Below are 18,871 nucleotides of genomic sequence, written 5' to 3' on the forward strand. Positions count from 1 at the left end.
TGGAAAGAGCCCATTCATATTAAGAAACATAATAAGAAATAAGGAAACTGACATATCATAACAGGAAACTTCTGATTAGGAATAGAATCAATGATGTATATAATATTGTGAAATTTTCATTGAGTAATAGAGGCACTTATATAATATTGGGGTGCATTTAATTTGGAATGGGCTATAGGTATTATACTAAATACCTATATTTAGTATATGGGGCACTAATTTAATATTACAAAACTTTTTGTGATAAATGGGCGAAATGGTTGAGTATTGGATACTTATGGTGAGTAATGGGGACACTATTATAATATTGGGAATTTCTGATATAACTTTTCAAAATTCCTGGTGATAAATGGTGCATTAGTCAGCTAAAGGGGTACTGATGCAAACTACCAGAAATGATTGGTTTTTATAAGTGGTATTTATTTGGGGTAGGTACTTATAGATACCATGTCATGGACCATAAGTTACTTCCCTCACCAAAGTCTATTTTCACATGTTGGAGCAAGATGGCTGTGAGGGTTCAGGCTTCCTGGGTTTCTCTCTTTCAGGGTCTGGCTTTTCTCTGGGTTCAGGGTTCCTCTCTTCCCAGGGCTTGCTTCTTTCTGGGCTCAGGGTTTCTCTCTTCCTGGGGCTTGCTTCTCTTTCCTCTGTGTGCTTACTTCCCAGGGGCTCCAGCTTAAGGCTCCAGCATCAAACTCCAAAATCAAAACTCCAACATCAAAAACCCTTGACTCGGTCCTTTGCCATGTATTTTATCTATGAGTCCCCACCCACCAATGGCAGGGACTCAGTGCCCTACTGGCACAAGAGGTTTACTTGATTAAGTAATCAAGTAAATCTCTGAATCCAATATAATCCAGAGGAAAAGATCAGTTCACAAACATAATCCAATATTTTTTTTTTGGAATTCATCAATAATATCAAACTGCTACAAATGTGGACACAAATATAATACTGTAAACATCTGATGAAGCATCAAGTTATTGGTATTCTATAGGGAAAATCTCTGAGAAAAATCTGTTGATAACCTAACTTCAGGTCATGTGAACTGACTTAATTTGGAAATAAAATCTATGAAGATATGATAGACTAAAATGAGGCCAAACTGGACTAGGGAGGGAACTAATCTAATATGACTAGTGTCCTTATAAGGAGAGAGGAGGTACTGCACATACGGAGGAGAATGCCATGTGATGATGGACACATAGATTGAAGTGCTGCAAGTCAAGGCACACCAAGGGTTGGCAGCAAACCACCAGAGGCTGGGAGGAAGCAAGGCAGGATTCACCCCATAAGGGTCTCAGAGGAATCATTGCCCAGCTAGAACCTTGATTTCAGACTTCTAGCCTCCAGAACAGTGAAGTGATAAATTTCTGATGTTTTAAGTCACTTACTTCATGAAACTTTCCTATGGCAAACCTAGGAAACAAAAAAAGTCATTATTTAAAATTAAGTTCATTAAAATTTTAAAGTTATGACTGATTTTCCTCAAAAATTTATTGTAGTTTTGCTGTTTTTATAATTAACTATGCTTATAGCTTTCCTGATTTAAAAATTTGGGGGAATCAGGTAACTTATTCCAAAAAGATTTTGCCAATCCTTATAGTATTGATCATTTATTTTATATTTGCTCTTTTCCGTATATTGCGAGTGGTATGGAGGACATATGAAGTCCGATTATTTCCTTTATTTTTTTCTTCTGTTGTATTAATAATCTTTTTTTGTCCTTATTAATTTTTTAAATATTATATTCAAAAAATATCAGGTCCCCATATACCCCCCACCCCCTTCACCCCACTCTTCCCCCCATAGCAGCAATCTCCTCCATCATCATGAGACATTCATTGGATTTGGTGAATATATCTCAGAGCACCGCTGCACCTCATGGTCAATAGTCCATATGATTATTTCCTTTAAATGATGTAAAATTTATTTGTCTGTTAAAAATTATACACATGAAATAACTTGTGTATGGTAGCTCTTCACAAGTAGTCAATTGTGAGACTGTGGTATTATCAATGTGTGGCTTGGAGATGTTATAGAAATTCACATTGACAATGACTATATGAACCTACATCTAGAAGAAAATGAAATCCTTGGAAAACCCTAAAGGGCTAAAATGTCTTCTATAAGCAAACTAAAACTTAATGTGGTAATTTTTCATAATGTACACTTTCTTAATAAAATTTCTGAGAATTATCAATGTTTATGGGTGAAATGAGGAAGGAAGGAATTGGGTGAAATCAATAAAGAACCACTGCTCTTCTACTCTGACTTGACAGAAAGTATAACTATCAAAATCCTCATAAACATGCTGCAATGCACAATCCCTTTCTCACTTCCTACCCACAGAACCCAGTTATTAGTTTCCAAATAAGTTATTTCTGAATCCATCATATAATATCCTACTTAATATCTCTTCAACTTTTAAACTTCAGACTCTCTCCCTGAATAAAATCTTGAAACAATACACAGTTTAGCTTTCTAACCTAACATACAGAATAGTCATTGAGAATTCTCTTCCAAATGACCTTTAAGCTTACTGAATTTTGGTTTTCTATAAAACTGTCAGAATTTCTATAAAAGTGCCAGAATTATACAGATATAATTTTTCATTTTCATATTTCTTTTATTATTGTTTCATTCACTCATTCATTTCTTAATTATCAAATATTTTAAGTTCCTACTATAGTCTACTTTTCTAAAAGCTGATATTTCAAAAGTAGTTAAGGTAATTTCTTTACTCTCAAAAACTTCATAGACAATTGTAAAAGAGAGGCATAAAGCACGTAGAACGTCATCTATGTGCCAAATGCTAAAAATGTGCATGTCTGTGTGTGTGTTTGTGGGTTTTGTGTGTGTGAGTGTTCTGACTAGTATAGGGACCTAAAATAGTAATTAATAACCAAACTTGTAACCAGAGGAAGTATAAAAAAAAGTGTTTAATCATTGCTAGGTGTTAAAGAATGAAATACACTCTATCTGTAGATAGAAGGAGCTAAATAATATAGAAAGAAGAATGTGCATAATCAAAAATAAGGAGATAAGTATATGTAGTCGATCACAAGTAATTCATGATGGATCAATAATAAAATGTATGATTGGCTATGACTGGAAATGTTGTTTTAAAAATAATCAGATAGTAAGGCTTTACATGCATGTTAGGCAGAGCTATGACTAGTTTATAAGAAACTTTGATGGAAATTAGAGAAAATGTTCCCTCAATGTGTGAAAAGTTTGAAAGAAACCCACCTGAATAAGTGCTTTCACAAAAGCCTTCCCAGTGCCTTAGTTCAGAAGCAGCTACTGCCATGTTAAGTGGGGAGTGGATTTAAGCCCCTCTCACATCCTTCTCCATCCTTCTCCAAGGTTCTATGTGCAGGACCCATATATTCAACCATAAAATGTTAGACCTAAGAATAGACTGTAGGATTTCACACCTGTGGCAGGTTGTAACTGGTGAGTCATAAAAAAAGAAAGATGATTTTTTAAAATTAATCGATTCCTATGGGTATGATACTCTTTGATTTTGTTAAATTCTGTTGAGGTTCCTTTGATTACACTACTTGCTAAGATATTTTTGGAGCTTTTGATTGAACTACATCAGGGAGGCAAGACTCATGTTGAGTCTGCCCTCTTACTAGGTCTGATATAAATGATACACAGAGAAAGACAGATATGCAGATACAGGAAAAGGGAGCTCTGCCATATTTGGTCTGGCCATATGAGGGAGGACTAGTGGATTGCTAAAGCATGAAGCCCCCAAGAGGCTGGGCCTATGGAGCAGCTAAAGAGGAAGAGAGTTGTTATATGCTTTGTTGCCCACAGCTGAACTCCAAGAGTTGAGTTCTATAAGACAGTGAGCCAGTGGGGAAGGATGAGATGTTGGCAGAGATCATTGGCCATCTTGCTTACCCACATGGTAGCTAATTTTGTTGAAAAATTGTCTCTTACGGCATCATGATTTGAATTTTCATGCCTTGAAACTGTAAGCTTTAATCCCAAATAAATCCCCTTATAAAAGACAACCCATTTCTGGTACTTTGCATCAAGACCCTTCAGCAAACTAAAATATAAATTGGTACTGGGAGAGTGGGGGTAGTGCTGCTACAATTAAACCAAAAATACTGGGATATTTTTTAAAATGGGTAAAGGAGTTTTTCAGAGAAATTGTGAGATTCTTGATACAAAGGCATAGATTGCTTTGAAGAGACTAATAGTAAGAATATGAACCCTAAAGTCATTTCCAATGAGACCTTAGAAGGAAATGATGGACCATTATTGGTGGAAAGGTGATCCTTGATTTAAAGTTGCAGAGACTTTGGCAAAATTGACCCCTGATGTCAGATGGAAGACAGAATTTGAAAATTACAAACTTGGACATTTTAGCTGAGGACATTTCCAAAGTAAATGTGGAAAATGGCCTGGTTTCCCCATGTATCTTATGGCAAATTGTGAGAGGAAATAATATGTTCAGAACTAAACTTCTTGGCACAAAGAAACCAGAGACTAATGATTGAGAAATTCCCAAACTTCCAGAGAACAAGCCCCCAGAGGATAGTGTCACATTTGAGGACTTAACTAAACTTGGAATTTGTAAGTCAGGTTTGGGAATGAAGTTGTCCAGAAAGGAGCTGTGGAAATTTTACCATTTGATGGCTTGGACACTTGTTTTCTGCATGCTTAAGCAACAAGCTTTTTGTGAGATCTGTAGGAAAAAAACCTCAATCTGTCTGGGCTTAAATGCACAGGAAGAGGAGAGATTGAAGGAAAAATGGCTTCAAGGAAAGCCATGAGGCTGAAGCTTGGAATTATGACATCTCCTCAGACAAGGACAGGTACCCCACCCATGTGTATGGAAAAGGCAACTTTGCCCCAGCATTTGAAAAGGGTGGATCTTCCAGCCCATTACTCACGGACGATTTGGCCATCCCAGGATACAGAGAGGGTGCAGTGCATTCCCCAGTGGTTGGGGTGAGTCAGGCTGTCACTCTGTTATTCTGATGGGTGTGGACCTGTATGCCAGAGATTAGGGAGAATGTTGCCACCACCTCACTGTACTAAGGGAGTTGAGACTGTTCCCGGGGATTGGAGAAAGTGTGGCCATCACCTCAATGTTCTCTGAGGATGAGGTCTAGAGCTCAGCCACCACCCAGGTGCTTGATGAAGGTGGAAATAAGAAAATGGCTGTTGGACAAGTCCCCATGAGGACCCTAGGAGAAGAAGACATCATTCTAAGAATGACTTTTCGTCTTTGAAATCTATTGGAGTATGCTTTGCACATATTTGGAACTGTTGGGGACATTTGGCACCTGTTTTTCCTCCCAAATTCTCACTATGGCAGTGTATGTATGTGTATTTTATGTCTGCTCCTCATTTTATATTAGAAGCAGACAAATTGTTTTGTCACAGGTCTACAGCCAGAAGAGATTTGTGACCCAAGAAAAACTGCATGCTTATAACTGATTTATATGAATTTTGTGCTTAGCATTGCTAGTGGAATGATTTAAAGGTTTTGGAACATTGTGATTTAATGAATGCACTTTGTATATAGAAAGAAAGGTCTTTTGGGGATTCAGAGTGTAGAGTTGGTAGTTTGAATTTGCTCAGTCCCAAAAAGAGAAAGATTAAGTTTTTAAACTAACCTATTCCTGCGGATGTGATACTCTTTGATTGTGTTAAATTCAGTTTGCAGTTCTTTAATTAAATTAATTGATATGATCACTTTAGGGCTTTTGATTGGATTACATCAGTGAGGCATGTCTCAGGTTGCATCTCTTCCCTCTTACTGGGTCTGCTATAAATGATACATAAAGAGAGACAGACACACAGACACAGGAAAAAGAAGCTCTGCCATATTTGATCCAACCGTGCAGAGAGGACTAGAGGAATACTTGAGAAAGAAGGCTCCAAGAGACTGGGCCCATGGAGCTGCTCAAGAGGATATAAGCCCTAATATACGCTTGGTTACTCGCAGTCAAGCTCCAGGATCTGGGCTCTGAGAGACAGAGAGCCAGGAGGGGAAGGCTGACCTTGGCAGAGACTGTTGGCCATCTTGCTTGTTCATGTGGCAGCTGGCTTTGGTGAGCAAGCACCTCTAATGCTGCCTTGATTTGGACATTTCATGGTCTTGGAGCTGTAAGCTTTTACCTCAAATAAACCCGCTTTATAAAAGCTAAACCATTTCTGGTACTTTGCATCAGCAGCATGTTGGCAAACTAAAACAACATCCATGGATTTCTTTTTTTCTTTTACTTTTTTTTCAATTTTTTCCTCTTTATTTTCTTTTAAATGTTACATTCAAAAAATATGAGGTCCCATATACCCCCCATCCCACCCACCCCACCCCTCCCACATCAACAACCTCTTCCATCATCATGGCACATCCATTGCACCTGGCAAGTACATTCTGGAGCACCGCTGCTCCACATGGACATGGTCCACACTGTAGTCCACACTTTCCCCCCAGTCCACCCAGTGGGCCACGACAGGACACACAGTGTCCAGCATCCATCCCTGCAACACTGCCCAGGACAACTCCAAATCCTGAAAATGCCCCCACACCATATCTCTTCTTCCATCTCTCTACCATCAGCAGCCACTGTGGCCACCCTCTCCACATCACTACTACAATTTCTTCCCTTACTAATCACAATAGTTCCCCAGCAGAACACCAGTAAGTCCACTCTAATCCATACTCTATTCCTCCATCCTGTGGACCCTGGGATGGTTATGTCCAGTCCCCTCTACATCAAGAGGGGGGTTAGATTCCACATGGATAATGGATGCAATTCTCCTGCCGGCAGCTGTAGGCACTCTTGGCTCCCTGGTGTGGTGGTTGACCTTCTTCACCTCCCTGTCAGCAGGCCAGGATAAGTCCAACAAACCAGAGGGTAGGAGCCACAAGCTTGCTAAGGCCCAGGGCCTGGCCATCACATGGACAGTCCAGAGATTCAGGTCTCCTGAGTATACATCAACCCAAATGCCAACCACAAGTCTGGTAAAAGTATCACAAGAGGCATATGTAGAAAGGTCGTATCTGAGTCCAACTCCATCACACTCAGGAACACAAACTTTGCAGTAGGGCCAACTGACATGGCACTGAAGTCCAGAGCCATCTGCCATGACCATAGAACCTGTGGGTCTCTGCAGCTCTCAGGAGAACCATCACCTGGGTTTCCATCTACCTTGGCTGTCTCTGGTACTCTGCTGAGGCGTACATAAGCATCACCCCTCTGATGACCCCCCGACCCTTTTTTTGAGACTCATAGCCATATAAACTCACTTGTCCTTTGCATTTCCCCCTTTTATCCAAAGTCAGAAAGCAGTTTTCAACACCTGATATTACCTGTAGGCTGAGATATTCTGTGGTCTGAGTCTATTTTTTTAAAAATTTCTCTCCCTTTCCACGCCCCACCCCCCCACCCCTGTTGTCTGTTCTCTGTGTCCATTTGCTGTGTGTTCTTCTTTGTCCGCTTCTGTTATTGTCAGCAGCACAGGAATCTGTGTTTCTTTTTGCTGCATCATCTTGCTGCGTCAGCTCTCTGTGTATGCTGTGCCATTCCTGAGCAGGTTGAACTTTCTTTCATGCTGGGCGGCTCGCCTTACGGGGTGCACTCCTTGCGTGTGGGGTTCCCCTATGCGGGGGCACCCCTGTGTGGCAAGGCACTCCTTGTGCACATCAGCACTGCACATGGGCCAGCTCCACACGGGTCAAGGAGGCCAAGGGTTTGAACTGTGGACCTCCCTTGTGGTAGACAGAAGCCCTATCCACTGAGCCAAGTCTGCTTCCCCTGAGTCTATTTTTTAAATTATCTTTTCTTTAAAGATACAGAGATCACAAAAACTGTTACCTTTAAAATTATAAGAGGTTCCCATATACCCCATACCCTCACACACACTCTTTCACATCAACAACCTCTCTCATCATTGTGGCACATTCATTGCATTTGGTGAATACATTTTGAAGCACTGCAGTACTGCACAGATTATAGTTTACATTGTAGTTTACACTCTCCCCCAGTCCATTCAGTGGGTTATGGCAGGATATATAATGTCCAGCATCTGTTCCTGAATATTATTTAGGATATCTCCAATTCCTGAAAATTTCCTCACATCACTTCTCTTCTTTCATCTCCCTGCCCTAAGCAACTACTTCACATTAATGATAAAATTACTTCTATTGCTAAAGTCACAATAATTCCATAGTAGAATCCCAGTAAGTCCACTCTAATCCATATATTATTCCTCTATCCTGTGAACCCTGGGATGGTGATGTCCACTCCACCTCTAAAGAGAGGGGACTGTATCCCACATGACTGATGGATGCAATTCTCCTGCTTGCAGTTGTAGGTACTCTCAGTTCCCTGGTGTGGTTGTTGACCATCTTCACTTCATTGTTACCTGACTCAGGTAAGTCCAATGAACCAGAGAGTAGGATTTTTAACTCTGCTGAGGCTCAGGGCCCAACTGACACATGGCCAGGCTCCTGAGTATACATCAACCCCAGTGTCAATAAAAATGACAGAAGAGGCATGTGTAGAAATGTTACATCTGAGTCTAACTCCATCACACTCAGGAGCACAATTTCCACTGCCACTGACAAGGCACTGAACTCCAGAACCATCTGCCATGACCTTAGAACATGTGTGTCTCTGTAACTCTCAGGAGCACCAGTACCTGGAGTTGTATCTACTTTGGCTGTCTCTGGGATCCTGCTGAGAAATGCATAAGTGTGACCCCTCTGATGACCTCCTGACTAATTTTGAAGTTCTTAGCCATATAAACTCATTTGTCTTTACCATTTTTCCCTTTTATTCAAGATCTTTTTCTAGTTGCATCACCAGTTGGTGATTGGTAGTAATCCCTCGGTGCCAGGGAGGCTCATCTATCAGAGTCATGTCCCATGCTGGGGGAAAGGTAATGCCTTTACATGCTGAGTTTGACTTAAAGAGTGGTTCAATGATTTGAGCAACATGGAGGATTTCACGAAGTAACTCTTAGACACCCTGCATCTCTAAGCCTAGTTGAAATTTCAGTCACACAGTTTCATAGGCATACTCATCAGTATCAAGGGCTCATCATTGGACCATCCTTCTTCAGTGGTCTTTGCCCTTGCACTTGGGGGTTTGTTGCTGTGCCATTGGGGAATGTGACAGAGCTCCCCTAGCTAGGAACTCAGCACTCCCTCAGTTGTCATTTGCAACTTTACCTACTATGAGAATTCACAATGAATATCCCAACATTTTTATATACCCTATATACACACCCATGGAGAACCATGTGTTTCCCATCAATAACACACCACACCAGTGCTCATTCCCTGCCAAAGTTGAACCCCTCTGTGATCCAAAACTTTTTAAAAAATGAAGCCTAATATATTTCCAAATTCAATTAGTAGGAAAATGAAATAGTAATGATAGGGTTGAAGATTAGAAATAGAATACATAGTAATTTAGAAAAACTAAAATAAAGTAAAAAATAAATTGGGGTATTAAAAAGTGAAAAATATCATAAAACTTTGTTTTTCACATTTTGTGTTTCATCACAGTAATAGTTTTTGCCCTGTATGTACAGTAGCAAGGCAATCTCCATGGATTTCTGTTTATGAAATAATCCTGCACATTCAGTTGAATCACTGCAAATGAGTAATGTGTGAGTTCCATTCATGCCAGTATTGGATAGTATATTAGTCAGCCAAAGAGGTGCTGGTGTAAAGTACAAGAAATCAATTGGCATTTATAAAGGGTGTTTATTTGGGATAAAAGCTTACAGTGACAAGACCTAAGGAGTCTAATTCAAGGTACCATAAGAGATACTTTCTCACCCAGTTAATACATCCCTTATAACAACAAAAGTATCGGCTACATTACCTGCCATATCCCAGAAGGGGATAGAAACATACAGCTGGTGAAGGCTGTGGTGGCTTTACCAGCCAGTGCTGGCCTGGTCTCTTTAGCCCTTTAGTACATATTACCTTCAGCTGACTCTTTTTCATAGTGCCAGAGGGCACTATGTAACAGGCAGGTGGAACACTGCAGCCAACCTTCCTGTTCTCATGAGAACTGACAATACAACACCATGTAAATGTTTGAAAAGCATACCAATAGAGAAAGTCATTGCCAGAATGATATGGGTAGAACCTAAAGAAATGCAACTGGCATTCTGGCCTGCTCTTTTGGATGTTTCATATGTGTAGCAGTGGAAATCCGGACCTCACCCACTCTCAGCAAATGTCCTAGAGTTTATGGGAGACAGTTCCACTGTAATTTTGCTCACCAGAGAAGACTTCCTCTCTGAGTACCTATTAAACATTTGTGCTTGTATGCTTAGGCTTCTCTTTCTGATTTACATGACTGTTTAATGTCTTTCTTCACTGGGCCACCACCATGACAGTAACCTAAAATCAACTGGTGTGCAGATACATGCCAGCATCCAACAGCTCCAGTTTCCTCTTGAATATCCTTCCCTTATCTTTGACAAATTGGAGTAATTGGCTAAAGACTGCAAATAAGATCTACCTTTCAAGGTGGCAACTCCCAGTGCCCATGGACTCCTATAATTACTAGCTGCCATTTGCTTGTCTTATATATATTTATACTGTATATGTGGTCTTATATCACAGTATCACCATTTATAAATCCCCCTCTTCTACACACAGGTCTTCATGTGGAAGACGTGGAGGAAAGATTGTAAGAGTTGTGGGACAGCATGGATTGTGGCATATATGACTTTGCCTTTCTCCCTTAACCCTTCCAGTTCTTTCAGCTTCCAGTTGGAGCAACATTTCATTCTTAAATAGTTAAAAGACAATACTTTGGAACTGGTTCTGACCTTGTGATTGATCAGTAAATCTTGAAACACTTTACAATCATTAGAAGTCCTGCTGCACATCATGTGCCTTCCCCATCTGTCCATAGACATAAGTTTTAAAAGGACTTTCTCATTTTGCAGTGAGTATAAATGATAAAACTCAGAGAACTGTCCCCCCACTGAGGATAGGGATCTCAGGTAAGCCCCAAATGAATGCCCATTTACTCAATAAGCTGTATCTGAGTTGTTCTTTGGTCTGATGTTACTCTCTCAGTTTAGCAGGAAGCTGTCATTTTATACAGCTCCTCACTATACTAAGAACAACCCTTCAGTACCCTAAGATTATAAGCCAGTCATTCTGTTTCCATCTTGTAATACTCTCCTGGGTTGGTGGCTGTCTCCTCATTTTCCCATCCACCATTCTTAAGGCAGGGCTGCCATATTGTGGCCCAAATGAGATTGCTCACATTTTCTGTGACAGTGCTTCCTCCTTCATTTGACCTGTGCTGACAAACATGTCATTGACCTAATGGATTTCCTCAGCTCCTTTATCCTGCTCATCAGATCCTTCTCACTCACAATTTCTTTGATGTTTGCATCATCTCTACCATACTGAAGTTACCTCAGCCCAACATCAGCACAAAGGCTTTGCTATCTGTGCCTCTCAGTTCACTGTGGTCTCCATGGACTAGGGGATCTTCATCTTTGCATATGTCTTTCCCTCACTGAAGAGTAGCCTCTACTTCTAAAAGATTCTCTTTATCTTCTACAGTATCAACACACCTCTCCTGAATTACTTCTTTTCAGTCTACAAAATGAAACCATTAAAAATGCACTGAAGGTTAATTTTGCTAAGGGCCAGGACTTCCTCAAGGGGATGAGACCCAAGTCAGAGAATCTTTTAGAATCATTTCAGACCTGGGAATTCTCAGCCTTTTAGAGAAGAGTTCAGAATTTATATAACAAATAGGGGTATGGCTATGAAGTCTTCATATAATGCCCTATCATAATAACATAGTCAAACTAAATTCAAACACACCCTATATTTAAGATGCATGGATAATCACTTAAAGAGTAATTTGATGATTTTGATAGTGGCACTCGTGGCAGGATATGTCACAGTTAATTGATGTAATGTTGGTACAATTGGTTAAGTGGTCAAAGTAATAGAATAGTACTAACGGGGACATATGTTTGTAGTTTATTGGTTGAATATATATGTGCCAAATTCAGAAAGAAAATATAGTTGTAAGAAAGACAAAGAAAAATGTATACATACACACAAAAACTCTCACAAACATGCAAACACACATATACACATGATGGAAATTAATCAAGGCATAAATTCTGGCATATTTAAACTTCAGCTGTAACTTAGTATCAACAAATAGTAAGATCATTGGATTTTATCATTAATTTTAGATTTATGAATCACACTGTTTGATAGATTTTTCTCTTTAGCACTAGCATTTCCTATTATGTAAATTCAAGCACCTTCTCTTATTTGAAGTCATTATTTGCTCCCAGTTAGTAAGGAAGACTTCCTTCTCCAGTGAACTCGCTATATATCTGTACTATAAATTTCACCACTTCAATGATATAAGGGATCATCATGTAAAATAACCTTCATCAATCTTTATGTCATTCTTTTTAAATGTTATTTTACTTTAAAATTAGTTATTTTGTTTAATTTTATTTTTCCCAAGAAAATATGAGGGTGGCTACAGGTCCGTGCTGGGCTCAGCGCACTTAAACGAAGGGCTCTCAAGGCTGGTTCTGCATTTGGCCCGTCTGCGGGGAGGTGGGCTCTAGGCCACGCCCAGGTGCGCTCCACACCTGCTGCAGGGGCTCGAGGGCCGGCGCGGGTCGAGCTGGGTCTGCTCTTCTCGAAGCTGTGGAGCCTCTTCTGTAACCAAGAACATAAAGTGATCGTCATGGGTCTGGATAATGCGGGGTAACCACCATTCTTTATCAGTTCTCGATGAAAGAAGTGTTCAGGCTTCTCCAACCAGCAAGCAGCGTTGGAGAGATCGTGGTGAAGAACACGCATTTCCTCCGGTGGGTCGTGGGTGGCCAAAAGTCCCTGCGGTCATCGTGGAACACCTGCTATTCAAACACGGAGTTCATCATTCTTGTTGACAGCACTGACAGGGAGCGCTAGCTATTGCAAAGGAAGAATTGCACAGACTGCTGGCTGCCGAGGACTTGCAGAAGCTGCGGTCCTCGTCTTTGCAAACAGGAGGCTCAGCTCTCCAAGCCCGTCGCGCTCAGCTCCCACAAGGACCACCCGTGGCACACTCAGTCCTGCTGTGTCCTCACAGGAGAGGGGTCGTGCCAAGGTCTGCAGAGGATGACCTCCCGGATCGGCGTGAGATAACTGTTTTACTGCAAAGAGACTGCTCTGTTTATTCTGTGAACATGAACATTTTTCCTGGTACCTTTGGCAGCTGAGGAGGCAGCATGTTTATTTTACAACAGCACAAACTTCTATGAGCGGCACTTGAATCAAGTGCAGCTGAACTGGAAACATAAAATATTTTTTCTTAATTTTTTTTTTTTTTTTTTTTTTTTTTTAGTATACTGCATTTCACTTGGATGAGCATAATATATAACTATGTTTTCAGGAACAAATTCTTCTGGCCGTCTGTTCTAACAATTCAAAGACTGCCTTGTAAGACATATTTATCACATGTTTAATGCTTTCTGAAGTATTGTAATAACCCTAATGACCAGTTTCTTTCATTTATTAGTCCTCTTTCCCCCCACTCCGACAAATTACTGGCTTGACAGTCATAGTGGAATTCATCGGGTACCACTTGCAAACTTCTCTAGCTCTAAATATTTGCTTGCTCCATAAACCACATTTCTTTTGGACAGAACTTGGCGAAGCAGCCTAGGGGAGACAGTAGGAGGACTAAATCAAGAGAATTTGCCTTTAAACGAATAACTACCCCCCACATTATTGCAAGCCATGGGGCAATTTTAAGTTGCTATTAGCATGGAAATTAAGTCAATTATTTATTTATGTAAAAGAACAAAGGTGAGTGGGGAAAGGAAGCGCCCCGTGATCTGCATTTGGTCAGAAGCCAGTCCCGGCTGGGGCATGGGTCCTGCTGGGTACAGCTGAAAGAAGGTCACATCATTCCCAAGATTTGTAACCATAGGATGTTAGTAAAAAACCAGCATTGAAATGGGGATACTACTGTATCCCATTTGTCAGATACAAGCAACTTTAATAGCAGCAGAAGAGTCAAGAATTCCACTTGCAAGGTACATCACATCAGTAAGTACCATATTTTGGGCAAGAACTAAAGCAGACATAGTAACAGTTTATTTCATAAATTCTGAAAAATATCTGTGTAATAACATTTCTACCATCAGCAGTATATTACTTAAAATACCATATGGCATTCCTTAAATCTGTTTGAGTTATAATATAATAGGCTTGGGACAATTGCCATATTTATACATAGGGTTCTTGTTTTAAAATTTAATCCTATTTTTTTTTTTGGATGTTACTTATAAATTTAAAAATATTTGAAAAGAGGAGAAAGTCTTAATCTAGCAAATGTTTTATTGGATAGTATTAAAACGATGCAAGACAGTTTTTTAATGAAGAAAAATCTAAACATTGCATACCTTAAATTAAGAGGGAGGACAAGCATAATAGTTTCAATCCTGTTTATTTCAGGTGTTTGAGTTTGCTATAATGGTTAAAATGCATACTTAGAGAATAATACTTCATTTTTGCAGTATTTTTTTTATTTGGGTCAAAAATAAGATTCAGTGTTCATAAGAATATCAGAATACCTGTTGAAATTTGTGTTTAATTTTAATATTTTTATTTGTAAATTAATTTATATTTTGCCTTGTTTTCAATATATTGATTTATCATATTTATTCAAATTTAGTGTGTTAACAGTTTTTGATTTCCATTTAGTGGTAGCACACCCTAGAACTGAAAACTGTCCAGAGTAAAGCTTTCTGGACTTCGGGAACTAGTGGTTTGCCTTTGTTTTGAACTTTTTCTTAGTGATCCTATACAGGTAGAGAACAAGCTCTTTTTTTTTTTTTAACAGCTCATCAGTATGAGAGTAAAGCAGACCTAAGTCAATGTGGATGCTTGTGGGGTATTGATGTGGGCTATGGGTGGGAGCTCTTTGTCTCTTCAGAGATTTAACTTAAGCTCTCTGACTTGTGGGTGTGATGGTAAGAGGCTGCAGTCCTGCCCTTGGTAACAATGGCAAGGACTCCAGTCCCAGGAAACAGTTAACAATGCAAGGTCTATAAACCTTAAGTATTTAGGGGAAATGCAAATCAAATATACTAAAAAGCTTATCTAGAATGTTTGAAGTCCATGCTAAAAGCTTACCTAAGATGTGAAAGATATATGCTAATTGAAGCCTATTGAGAACTGAAACAAAGGGACCATTTGGCCTTTCCTGTCTGTATAAAAAGGGATTCAAACTCTTGTTCAGGGCTCGGGATTCAAACAGAAAGCTCCCGAGTCTGGCCGTCCATCAATAAACCATTTTTCCTTCTCAAAATCATTCCTGAGTCCTGGCTTCTCTATATATACAAATAATTGAAGCTCTCTCAAATTCTACTACAGTATGGGTATGAGTAGGTAGCACATTTTAGCTAAACCCCACTTTGCTGGTATTTCCGTCTTGGTTATAGAGTTTAGCTGTGTTGTTAAGAGGAATTCACTAAATTTTGTTTTCAAAGAAAAGCATATTCTGTTCTTATTATGAAATGATTATCTGCCTTCTTGTACATAATATGTTTGACTGGATCAATTTTCCTCTGTCAAAGTATATGGTTATTTTTTATATTACCGTATCAGCCTTATATTGAAAGTATTTTCAATAGTCAATTGTATTTTGTCAAACAATTTCTAGTACAGACTTAAATTTGCTATTTAATTTTTAAAATACAATTTTATTTTCTAAATTCTTTTTTTTTTTTTTAAAGATTTATTTATTTATTTAATTCCCCCCCCTCCCCTGGTTGTCTGTCCTTGGTGTCCATTTGCTGCGTCTTGTTTCCTTGTCCGCTTCTGTTGTCGTCAGCGGCACGGGAAGTGTGGGCGGCGCCATTCCTGGGCAGGCTGCACTTTCTTTTCACGCTGGGCGGCTTTCTTCACGGGCGCACTCCTTGCGCGTGGGGCTCCCCTACGCGGGGGACACCCTTGCGTGGCAGGGCACTCCTTGCGCACATCAGCACTGCGCATGGCCAGCTCCACACGGGTCAAGGAGGCCCGGGGTTTGAACCGCGGACCTCCCATATAGTAGACGGACGCCCTAACCACTGGGCCAAAGTCCGTTTCCCTCTAAATTCTTTTTAAAAACATGTTAATTTTACATTAGAAATGATTTATGTTAACTGTGTTGGAGATGAAATTGGCATACAACTAGGTTTTCTGCCAAAATCTACATTTGAATGTAGACTGAACATTTTGCAAAAACTCCCTTAGGAAATTTCTGTAGGACTTTTTACAGTATTTTGTAAGTTTTCATGAAATCTTTTCTGTTACAGTAGTATGAAAGCCAGTTAGCCTTTAATCCAAGAGAATGTTTTGACCCACGCAAGTATCCACTACTAAAGCATTGACACTGACATTCACTGTAAATCAATCAACTATAAAATATAGTCTGATGAAAAATGTAAATTGTAATTGATTAGTGCCTTTATTCATATTTTGAGATGAATTCTCACTTTTATACTATGCCCATTCTTTGGAGATAAGATCAACTAATATACTTAATGATCAAATAATTAGCATCTCAACCTGACACATTGCTTATCAGAGCTCCTCATAAATATTGGAAGGCAGAGAAACTACCCACATTACCCTCAAGAGGTTATTCTACCTTTTTTTTTTAGTTGAAGATAAAGAAAGCAAATTTTAACTGAAATCTTTTCAATATGTTACTACAGCTCAGATGGAAAACTACCCTGTAAGTTCAAATATGGCACTTTTCCTGCTTGACTGTGTTGCATTCTCCATCTTCAACCCTATTATTCCTATTGATGCTCATTTGAGAACTTAGTAATTAATGGGCCTTTTGTGAATTATTAGTTCCTTAAAACCTGAAATATTAATATAATCAATTAAAAACTGAAAATTAAATGTGTAAAAAAAATGACGTATTTCCTGACCCAAATAAACTTCCTTTGTGTGAGGTATTGGATGGAGGTGATGGTAGCGCTGGGATGGGAATGGGATCAACAGAGCTGGAGTTGGATTAGAGTATCCATGGAACTGGGGAAAGGGCTGGAGGAAGGAATGGGTGGACTCAGGATTTGTAACTCTGTGGCTGAAACTAAATTGGAGGGAATGATCACCTGGAAAATATGGCAGGGGAGGGTCACTGGTGCAGGGCACATTTGTGGGGGGATCTGTGGGGAAGGGTGTACCTGGGGCATGCCTCTATGGAATATACATGTGATCATGCCATAGTGTATTATCTCATTTGGTGGATAAACACACAGTAAACCAAAAAATATGAAATCAACCATCCCAGGGTGTTCTGCTACATTCTCAAATAGAGGAGCAAGAATCTCTCAAGTACATAGGCAGTGCCTAATAAAAGAAAACAGAGCAATAAGTCAAGCCCACAATATAAATGCATATAACCATGAACCTTATTCTTCAAAAATTGAAACTTAATGGTTACTATAAGTTCTGAGGGCTGGGGAAGGGAAGAATAGGTGGAAAATAGGTCATTTTTAGGGCAGTGGAATTATTCTGCATGATACTGTAAAGATGGATACAGGCAATTATACACTATGTCAAAACCTATAAAAGCATACAGGACAAAGTATAAACCAGAATGTAAAACATTGACCACAGTTAGTACAATGCTTCCATATTTGTTCATCAATTGTAACAAATACACCATACTCATGTAAGATGTTATTAATAGGCAAAAAAGTGAGAGGGGAAGGGGTGGGGTATATGGGAATTCCCTATATTTTTGATGTGGTATTTCTGTAACCAAAAGTGTCTTTGAAAATAAAGTTAAAAAAAAAAAACAGAAAAGTTACAACTATGGCAGGGGAGGATCACTGGTGCAGGATATCAGTGGTGGGAAGATGTATGGGGAAGGATGCACTGGAGCATGGCTTTATGGAATATGAATGTGTTCATGTGGTCATGGGGTATTACCTCAGCTTGTGAAGACCCCCACAATAACAAATGAAATATTCAATTCCCATCCTGGGGAGTCCTGCTATATTCTCTAATAAAGTGGCAAAACTCTCTAGAGTATATAGATAGTGCCTAATGAAAGAGGACAGACAAAAACACCAGGTCCTTGATGTTAATGCTTGTACGTATGAACCTTATTCTTGTAAAATAGAAACTTAGCCTAGAGATATATATACTCTAAGAGTGACTTCCTGAATACTCCTTGTTATTCCACTGTGGCCTCTCTCTAAGCTAAACTCAGGATATTAGCTCATGGCCTTCTCCCCAGCATGGGACATGATTCCTTAACATGAGCCTCTCTAGCACTGAGAGATTATTACCAAGTGGCAAATAGTGATGCCTTTGGAAAAAGATCTTAACCAAAAGGGGAGATATAAAATACAAATGGGTTTTTACAGCTAAGAGATTTCAAAGTTGGGAGGTCATTGCAGAGGTTACACTTATGCTTCTCTCAGGAGGCTCTCACTCACTGCCACAGTAAATGACGCTTCAAGCAGAGATGCTCCTGAGGGGTGTAGAGACATCTGGCGCTATAGGAAGGGCAGAAAACCACAGGAAATTGGCACTCTGTCATTAGGCCTTACCTTGGAATATATGATAACCTATCCCCAATAAAAAAGTCTTAGATCATTTATAGTTTCCTACACATGATTTTTCTGCCCCATTTGATTTGAACATATAATTACCACTATACCCATTAAACATTTGTCCCAAAGACATAAATCTTTGTTCTTTTCATTTGTTGTTGGACCCATGAATCTCAAAAGAGTTGTAGCACTCCTCTTGACATAAAGGTGCAATGGACACAACCAATCCAGTGTCCACATAGAAGAGGTGGCATTGGAT

The 18,871-nt window shown here is 39.5% G+C and overlaps 1 pseudogene; it reads left to right on the top strand.

Moving 5' to 3' along the window:
* The first annotated feature begins 256 nt into the window (after positions 1-256).
* Positions 257-13,189, top strand: LOC101438707 (ADP-ribosylation factor-like protein 5B pseudogene; annotated as a pseudogene).
* The last annotated feature ends 5,682 nt before the right edge of the window (positions 13,190-18,871 follow it).

Source organism: Dasypus novemcinctus, chromosome 11 (genome assembly GCF_030445035.2).
Source record: "Dasypus novemcinctus isolate mDasNov1 chromosome 11, mDasNov1.1.hap2, whole genome shotgun sequence".
Lineage (NCBI taxonomy): Eukaryota > Metazoa > Chordata > Mammalia > Cingulata > Dasypodidae > Dasypus > Dasypus novemcinctus.